The sequence below is a fragment of the Penaeus monodon genome, chromosome 14, assembly GCF_015228065.2.
Source record: "Penaeus monodon isolate SGIC_2016 chromosome 14, NSTDA_Pmon_1, whole genome shotgun sequence".
Taxonomy (NCBI): Eukaryota; Metazoa; Arthropoda; class Malacostraca; order Decapoda; family Penaeidae; genus Penaeus; species Penaeus monodon.
The window spans coordinates 47833819-47842647 of NC_051399.1; the positions used below are offsets into that span (position 1 = coordinate 47833819).

At 32.9% G+C, this 8829-nt stretch overlaps 5 non-coding genes across 5 annotated transcripts; 2 read left to right on the forward strand and 3 right to left on the reverse strand.

The window, feature by feature from the left end:
* Positions 1–744: 744 nt before the first annotated feature.
* Positions 745–943, forward strand: LOC119581383. The gene has a single exon (XR_005229525.1). It is a non-coding gene; the product is annotated as a small nucleolar RNA U3 (small nucleolar RNA).
* Positions 944–3178: 2235 nt separating this feature from the next.
* On the reverse strand, positions 3179–3297 carry LOC119581439. The gene has a single exon (XR_005229566.1). It is a non-coding gene; the product is annotated as a 5S ribosomal RNA (ribosomal RNA).
* An 821-nt stretch (positions 3298–4118) lies between these two features.
* Positions 4119–4237, forward strand: LOC119581444. Its single transcript, XR_005229570.1, has one exon. It is a non-coding gene; the product is annotated as a 5S ribosomal RNA (ribosomal RNA).
* A 713-nt stretch (positions 4238–4950) lies between these two features.
* Positions 4951–5069, reverse strand: LOC119581364. Its single transcript, XR_005229508.1, has one exon. It is a non-coding gene; the product is annotated as a 5S ribosomal RNA (ribosomal RNA).
* A 2122-nt stretch (positions 5070–7191) lies between these two features.
* Positions 7192–7310, reverse strand: LOC119581459. The gene has a single exon (XR_005229576.1). It is a non-coding gene; the product is annotated as a 5S ribosomal RNA (ribosomal RNA).
* Between the last annotated feature and the right edge of the window lie 1519 nt (positions 7311–8829).

The window sequence follows — 8829 nt, forward strand, 5'->3', positions numbered from 1 at the left end:
AAGAGAAATCTGTAGTTGTTTCCGTCACGAGAATTTCGATGTTAATAAGGGCAGAAAGATTCTAGGTCTTGAAATGGAAAACAGTGGAATACTTTAATAAGCATTGTCACAAGGTAGACTTGAATTGTTAGAGCGATGTGTATAAGGGCAGAAAGACATCTGAAAAAATATGTTTTTTATTTAATAGGATAGCACGATGAAAGTAATGTGTAGTCATTATATTTACGTCAACCAAATATATAAGCAGGTAGTTGAACATAACTGAATTTAACAACTGAAACTGAAACATCGCTTATGATTAGGAATATTTTTTCCTTAAAATCATTAATCATCGAGATGACAGTTTGAAAGATACATGAACCTGTTATTCTCGTATTAGATTATCTTATAGTACCTAGAAATGTGCACCTTGAATTTCATTGGAGATGCAGTGGATAGGCAATATGAAGAATAATGCTTTGTGTTCATATAGTTTAGTTTAGTCCCTGTGCCACGTCATTTCATATGTATAAATGTCTTGTTTTAAACTATGTATAGTATAATGCATTAAGTTCACCTCTATATTTTGCTGTATACCATTTGATCAATAGGTGTAGATTACGTAAATATTTTTAAATTGGCAAAGAACGTCCACATATTATCGCCATATATATGATAAAAAACATATGAACACGTGAAAATCCGTGTATTAGAATAGAGTCCTCAGTAAAATGTAGTGTGTGAATGAATGTAGTATGTGAAAACATGATCATACTTTATAGGATCACTTCTATAGTGCGATTGCCGGGTTCTCGCCGAGATTCTCGGAATATGTTCAACACGATGAGGACTGTTAGTGTATCCTTTGAGCGGGAAGCAGCTCTCAAGTGTTTTGTTGAGAGATTTGATGACCGTTCTGACTCGGTTTACCGATGTTTAGAGGAGATCACACAGGCTGAGTGGTTGAATATCAGTCCACAAGAAGTTTTCTTGAACTTTTGAAAACTCCTGACAAGGAGAAAAAAATCGTATTTAAAAAGGTTTCTGCTTCGTGGATTTCAGTATCCAAAACTGAGTACCTGTTACTGACGTAAGTTGTCTTCTTCTTTGTTGGATTTCTTGGCTATCAAACCAGCGGCATGTGGCCAAGGTTATTAAGCCAATGGTCCTATTTATTCTTGTCAATCTATATAAGGTCATAAAGTTTTGTCTCCCTTAAAAAAGTGATTACTTTACTGATGATTTTTTCATCTGATAAAATGTTTGATAGTGTAAATTCTTTATTTTTTATTTGGAAATAATTTTTTATTCTTTGTCTTTGTGTGTTGTATTGATTGCAGACTGTAAGGATATGGTTAAGGGTAAGGTTGGTGTTGCAGGGGTGACATTGTGGGGGAAATCTTATTTCAATGTAGGGAGTGAGGTGGGTAATCTCGTGGCGTTGACCCTAAGGCGGGCCAATACCACCCTGCATCTCTTGCACAGAGCTAGATGACACAGCTAATCCCATAAGCAGAGATGCCGATTATAAGATGTTTTCATGAAACATTTTTGCCACTATTGTTTTTATTATCAGAATTTTTTGGTTGTATTTGTATCGTTATGATTAATACTAACATTTTCATTATTTTTCTCATCATTTTTGTATTAGCTTATGATTAATTACTGTCATTTACAGTCATTGTTGTCATGATAATGGTAATAATAATGCTTCTTAAATGTAAATGTAAGTCATAATTATTGATGATAATTTGAACAAAATGCAGTACCATTGTTGATAATAATAATAATTAGTAAATTAATATTTCGACAAAATTAACGATATCAATCATGGTAAGATCACCAATCGATATTAGTAACCGCATAAAAATGTTATTTAGGCCTTCTTATATGTAGTTAAGATGATACAATTAAGAACATTTGTTTTCTACAGTGGTTTAGCCTTTTTTCGTGGCGAAGTATTCTCGACATTCCAACGTTGCTTAACTTCACTGATCGGACGAGAAGCGGTGCTTTCAACGTGGTATGATCGTTGACAGAGGAATAATGAACATTAAATGTTTTTCTCTCCTTTTTCATGAAACATTTAGAATGTATCTTTTGTATTTACGTTAAACATTATTGCCGTTACATTCTAGCTGTGACGAGTGTGTAAAGAATCACACTACCTGCACATATAAGGAGAATTCCAAACGAACGGTTCACCAGTAAATGTATATTGTACAATTCGGGAATATAGCCAACACATACACGGATTTTAAATCAATAAAGGTACACAATAGATTTATATAATCATTGTCACCATCAGTATAACCTCTTTGCTTATCATCACTCCCATAATAATGATACATATAATGCTGCTATAATGATTAATGTAAATCATAAATGATCATGTCAATACTACTGTTGATGATATTCATGAATATAACTTGAATGAAAATGAAATATTAGAAATTATTGTAATTGTAATCCCACCACTAATGTTAGTAATTGGTAAGTTATCAATTAGATAAAATTAATGGTAATAATCATGGCAAGAAAAGACGACAATCGTTATGAGTATGGACATCTGATGATCGTAATAATAATTACAACAAAACCAGTTACGGATAGGGAAAATGGATTAATGTCGTGGACATATCTGTCCATTATCTTGATATGTAGTTTGGTATGTGCAAGTTTTTGTTTGGAATATTAGCACTTAACATTTGTTCATCTGGTTTATATGGCGAGGAAAACTCTAAAGAAATGCACAACATATTTAGCATGTATAATAAAATAACAGCATCTGGTTTTCCCAGGCAGTCACCATCCAAATACTGATTAGACACAACTATTCTTAATTTCGCTAATCGGGCGAGAAACGCTAAACTTCAAGGTAGTATGATTGTTAGGGAAAGAAATAGCAATTTGTATTATTATGGCATTGCCCATCTATATTTAAGTTTCCTTTAGTCTCTGGAGCAAATTCCTACAACTTTCCTTCCAGTTACTAATTTTATTGACCAAACAACTTTATCACTTTACTTTAGTATACCCCTATCCATTTTCTGTTTATCCTCTCAAAATTCGCCACCGTTAACTTTTACTGTATTTCGAATAAATTAAATGATAATTTCATGGATTTCTTATACCAATATGAGAAGAGATGTTAAACGTGGTCAAGAAATGCATAACATGTTGATCATATATAATAAAATGCCAACAGCATCTGGTGTTCCCAGGCGGTCACCCATCCAAGTACTGACCAGACCCAATGTTGCTTAACTTCGCTGATCGGACGAGAAGCGGTGCTTTCAACGTGTTATGATCGTTGGCAAAGTACAGAGAAACGTTAGCCACTTTTGTCTCACTACTCGTCATTTTTATACATTCTAATATAACGTATATTTTAGTTTTGCATCAAACTTCATGACCATGACATTCCAGTCATAACATGAAGATCTTTTCCATAATGTAAACAATCACAATCGACCACTATCGGGAATATTGGCAATTCTAACTCTATTGTCACCCCTTGCATGCACTTACGGTAAGCCTTTTACTCATTATCGAGCTGTGCAACTTTGTAAAGAATACAAGGTGTACAAGTAATGATAAAAAATTGAGTAATGTGATATTTTATATAGTTTTCAAAGTGTACTCATTATACTGCATCTCTTGCACACAGATGATATAGTTAACCATAATAAATACCGATTATTATTGAATCTTAAACCTTGAGTGCTTCCATAAAACATTTTTTTCCGTTATTGTTGTTTTTATCTTTTTTTTGTGTGTGTGTATTTGTTTCATGATTATTATTAGCATTTTCATTATTATTCTCATCATCATTATTATTATTAACTTATGACAATTACTGTCATTAACACAGTCATGCTTTTCGTCGGTTCTCTCCCACACGTATAGCAATAACATGACAGATTTATTTACGGAAATGAGAATCGGCATAAATAGATATCGCATGTTCCAGTTTGCGTAAATGAATAGTGACCCTTAATTAGATTTACTTGCTTGAGTGATCATGTGTTACTGCATGGCAGATAAAATGAAATTTCCAACAAAAGAGAGAGAAAATCAACCGTGTCGATAAACTTCATTTTATGTCACGCATATATTGGGATGCTTTTGACACGTACGCCAACGATCATACCACGTTGAAAGCACCACTTCTCGTCCGATCAGCGAAGTTAAGCAACGTTGTGTCTGGTGAGTACTTGGATGGATGACCGCCTGGGAATACCAGATGCTGTTGGCATTTTATTATGTATACTAAATATGCTAAGCATTTCTATACAAACTATTGCAGCTCCTCTTATATCTGTAAGAAATTGAATGGAAATTATGCTTCAGTCAATAAAAAAATAAATGAAAAGTCTCGCGTCGGAAAAAAGGAAAAGAATAGGCAGAAAACGGATAGGATAAATCGTACGAGTAAATGAAATCCAATACTGCATTCTAGATACTGAATAGATTTCGCGGCAGTTTTGGAAATAAATAAACCTGTAATAATAATGATATTGTGTTAGTAATAATCCTATTAGAAATGATAAATATATAGTGAAACTTAATTATGATTTTTTTTTTTCATTAGACTATTTATTAGACTATCTTTACTACAACCATTTTATACGTATTTTTATTTTGTAGATACCATTACGGATATGATTATTACTAAACAATTAATATCCTTATTCTTACAGCTTAAATTAATTTTTCTTTCTAAATCTGCCGCCCAAACCTGTTCAGTATCAGAAACTTAGTAAAATGCTTAGAATGCAGAATTGCACTTGCTTTATTTACATCTATGAGTTCTGTTCGTTTTCTGTATTCTTCTCTCCGGGAGTGATGACTTTTACTCTAATTCCTATGGACTGAAGTATAATATCAATTGATTTGTTCATATAAATGTAAGAAGAGCTACTATAAATAATCATGAAATGCTTAACATATTCAGTGTATATAATAAAATGCCAACAGCATCTGGTGTTCCCAGGCGGTCACCCATCCAAGTACTGAGCAGACCCAACGTTGCTTAACTTCGCTGATCGGACGAGAAGCGGTGCTTTCAACGTGGTATGATCGTTGGCACAAATTTCGGAAACGTTAGACAGTTTTCTCCTAGTGCTAATACTTCTTATACATTCTTATATAAAGTGTCTTTTACCTTTGCATCAAATTCGATTAACATGACATTCTAATCATGTCACTGAGATCTGCTCCATAATGTATACATCATCACAATCGACCACCATCGGCAGTATTGGCAGTTCTAACTCTACTATCACCGCTATCGACCTGTGCAACTCTGTAAAAATATTGCTGCTTCTCTTGCACAGTGCTATATGATATAGCTAACCATAAGCAGAGATGCCGATTATAAAATGTTTTCATAAAACATTTTTGGCACTATTTTTTTATTAGTAGTATTTTTTGGTTGTATTTGTATTGTTACTGTCATTTACATAGTCATTGTTGTCATGATACTGGTAATAATGATGCTTCTTAAATGTAAATGTAAGTCATAATTAGCATCATATCAAGGATACTTGTGATGATATTATTGATGATAACTTTAACAAAATGTAGTACCATTGTTGATAATAATGGTTACCCTACCAATATCGATGATAATTAGTAAATTAATATTTCAACAGAATGAACGATTTGTTATTTAGGCCTGCTTATATGTAGTTACGATCATACAATTAAGAACATTTCTTTCTACAGTGGTTTAGCCTGTTTTCGTGGGAAGTATTCTCGACATTCCATCTTAGCTTAACTTCGCTGATCAGACGTGCTTTTCAACGTGGTATGGTCGTTAGCAGAGGAATAATGAACATTAAACGTTTTCTCTCGTTTTTCATGGATCATTTAAACAGAATGTATCTTTTGTAATTACGTTAAACTTTATTGTTACATTCTAGCTGTGACGAGTGTGTAAAGAGACACCCTACCTGCATATATAAGGATAATTCCAAACGAACGGTTCACCAGTAAATGTATATTGTACGATTCAAGAATATAGCCAACACATACACGGATTTTAAATCAATAAAGGTACACAATAGATTTATATAATCATTGTCACCATCAGTATAACCTCTTTGCTTATCATTATTCTCATGATAATGATACATATAATGCTGCTATAATGATTAATGTAAATCATATACGATCATGTCAATATTACTGTTGATAATATTCATTCATAACTTGAATGAACATGAAATAGTAGAAAATATTGTAATTGTAATCCTACCACTAATGCTATAATTGGTAAGTTATCAATTAGATAAATTAATGGTAGTAATCATGGCAAGAAAAGACAATAATCATTATGATTATGGACATGATCGTAATATTTACAAGAAAACAAGTTACGAATAGGGAAAAATGGATTAATGTCGTGGACATATTCTGTCACTTAGTGTTGATATGTAGTTTCGTATTGTGCAAGTTTTTGTTTGGAATATTAGCATTTAACATTTTGTTTATCTGCTTTTTTTCTGGCGTGAAAACTCTAAAGAAATGTTTTAGCATGTATAATAAAATAACAGCATCTGGTTTTCCCAGGCAGCCCCCCATCCAAGTACTGATTAGACACACACTATTCTTAATTTCGCTAATCGGGCGAGAAACGCTAACTTCAAGGTGGTATGACTGTTAGGGAAAGAAATGGCAATCTGTATTATTATGGCATTGGCCCATCTGTAATTTAGTTTTTCCTTTAGTCCTTTGCAGCAAATTCCTATAACTTGCCTTCCAGTTACACCTATATTTACAAGTCACAAAAGCCGACCGCTAAGGGAAGGAAATCTCGCATGCGTTCACTGGTTGATTAAATCGTACACAGACAACACAGGCTCTGGAACTCCACGAGGAATGGTATAGAGCCAAAGCTTCAAAACTGCTGCCAGATATATTGCCAAAACTTGATCGTGAATGTTTTTTTCATTATTAAAATAATTTCATTCACATTGATTTTATACACATCATTACTTAGTATTGTTGACAAAACAACCATTATCACTTTACTTGAGTTATACCCTATCCATTTTTTGTTTATCCTTTCAAAATTCGCCACCGTTAACTTTTACTCTATTTCGTATAAATTAAATGATAATTTCAATGGATTTCCTTATACCAATATGAGAAGAGATGTTAAACGTGTTCAAGAAATGCATAATATGTTTATCATATATAATAAAATGCCAACAGCATCTGGTGTTCCCAGGCGGTCACCCATCCAAGTACTGACCAGACCCAACGTTGCTTAACTTCGCTGATCGGACGAGAAGCGGTGCTTTCAACGTGGTATGATCGTTGGCAAAGAGTTATGAAACGTTAACCACTTTCTTTCAGTACTCGTCATTTGTATACTTTCAATATAAAGTATATTTTACTTTTGCATCAAACTTCATGACCATGACATTCCAGTCACAACAGTGACATCTTTTCCATAATGTAAACCTCAATCACAATCGACCACTATCCGGAATATTGAAAACTTGTCACCACTTTTATGCACAGGACATAAGCTTTTACTAATTGCAACTCTAAAGAATGCTAGGTGTACAAGTAATGCATAAGAAATTGAGTAAGATGATATGTCTATGGGTTTGAGTGTGTATACATGCAACTATAGCTCTTTCACAGAGCTAAATCATGTAGCTAATCATAAGCAGAAATACCGATTATTATTCAGTCTTTAATCTTGAATGCTTACATATAACAGTTTTGCCGCAATTGTTGTTATCAGTATATACCGTTGTATTTGTATTATGATTATTACTAGTATTTTCATCATTATTCTCACTAACATTATCATTGTTGTTAGCATAAGATGACTACTGCCATCAGCATAATCATTGTTGCCATGGAATGGTAATAATAATGCTACAATAATGGTGAATATAATTCATAATTAGCAGTATATCAATGATTCTGGTGACAATATTATTGATAATAATTTAAAATAAAAGTAAATAGTGCTAATGTTGATAGTAATAATAATTACTGAGTGAAAAATTAATGCCGCTATTAAGCTGCCATTATTGTTATTATCAGTATTTTTTTGTTGTATTTGTATTTTGATTATTACTAGTATTACTATTCTCAGTGTTACGATAATAGTAACAATGTTGCTACTATAATGATTAATGTAAATCTTCATGAGGATCATAACAATGATACTGGTGATATTTTTGACGACAATTTAAACGAAAAGTAAATAGTCATACTGAGAGTTCTAGCAAAACCAATTGCGGATAAGGAAGACTAGTAGATTATGTGCCTCAATGCCGTGGACATGTTTTCAAGATTTCTATCTGCCACTTATCTTAATATGTAGTTACCTATTGTGGAAGTTTTTATTTGGAATATTTTTACAGAAAATTTTGTACACTTTCTCTGGCGCGGAAAATCTCAAGATATGGATACTAATTAGAATATATAGTAAAATAAAAGTATCTGGTGTTCCCAAGCGGTCGCCTATCCAAGTAACAAGTGTAGACTATTATGGAAGAAATAACAATTTGTATAATAATGTTAATGCCCATCTACAATTCAGTTTTCCTTTAGTCTTTGGCTTAGCTGGAAGTCGTATTAGTCATCAGTGGGAAGTAAATCCCATTTGGGGCTCGCTGGTTACTAAAATCATTGGCAGACGACAACTTTTTTACCTTTTTTCGCGCATTGGACTAATATTATTATTACAATGCTTTTATTATTGATTATTTATAAACATCATTTTAATATGATAGTTAATAACACAAAGGTCACCCCATTACTTTAGTTGTACCCTTAAGTGTTTCTTGTTAAGCCTTCTCCCTCAATCCGAGGTTTTGA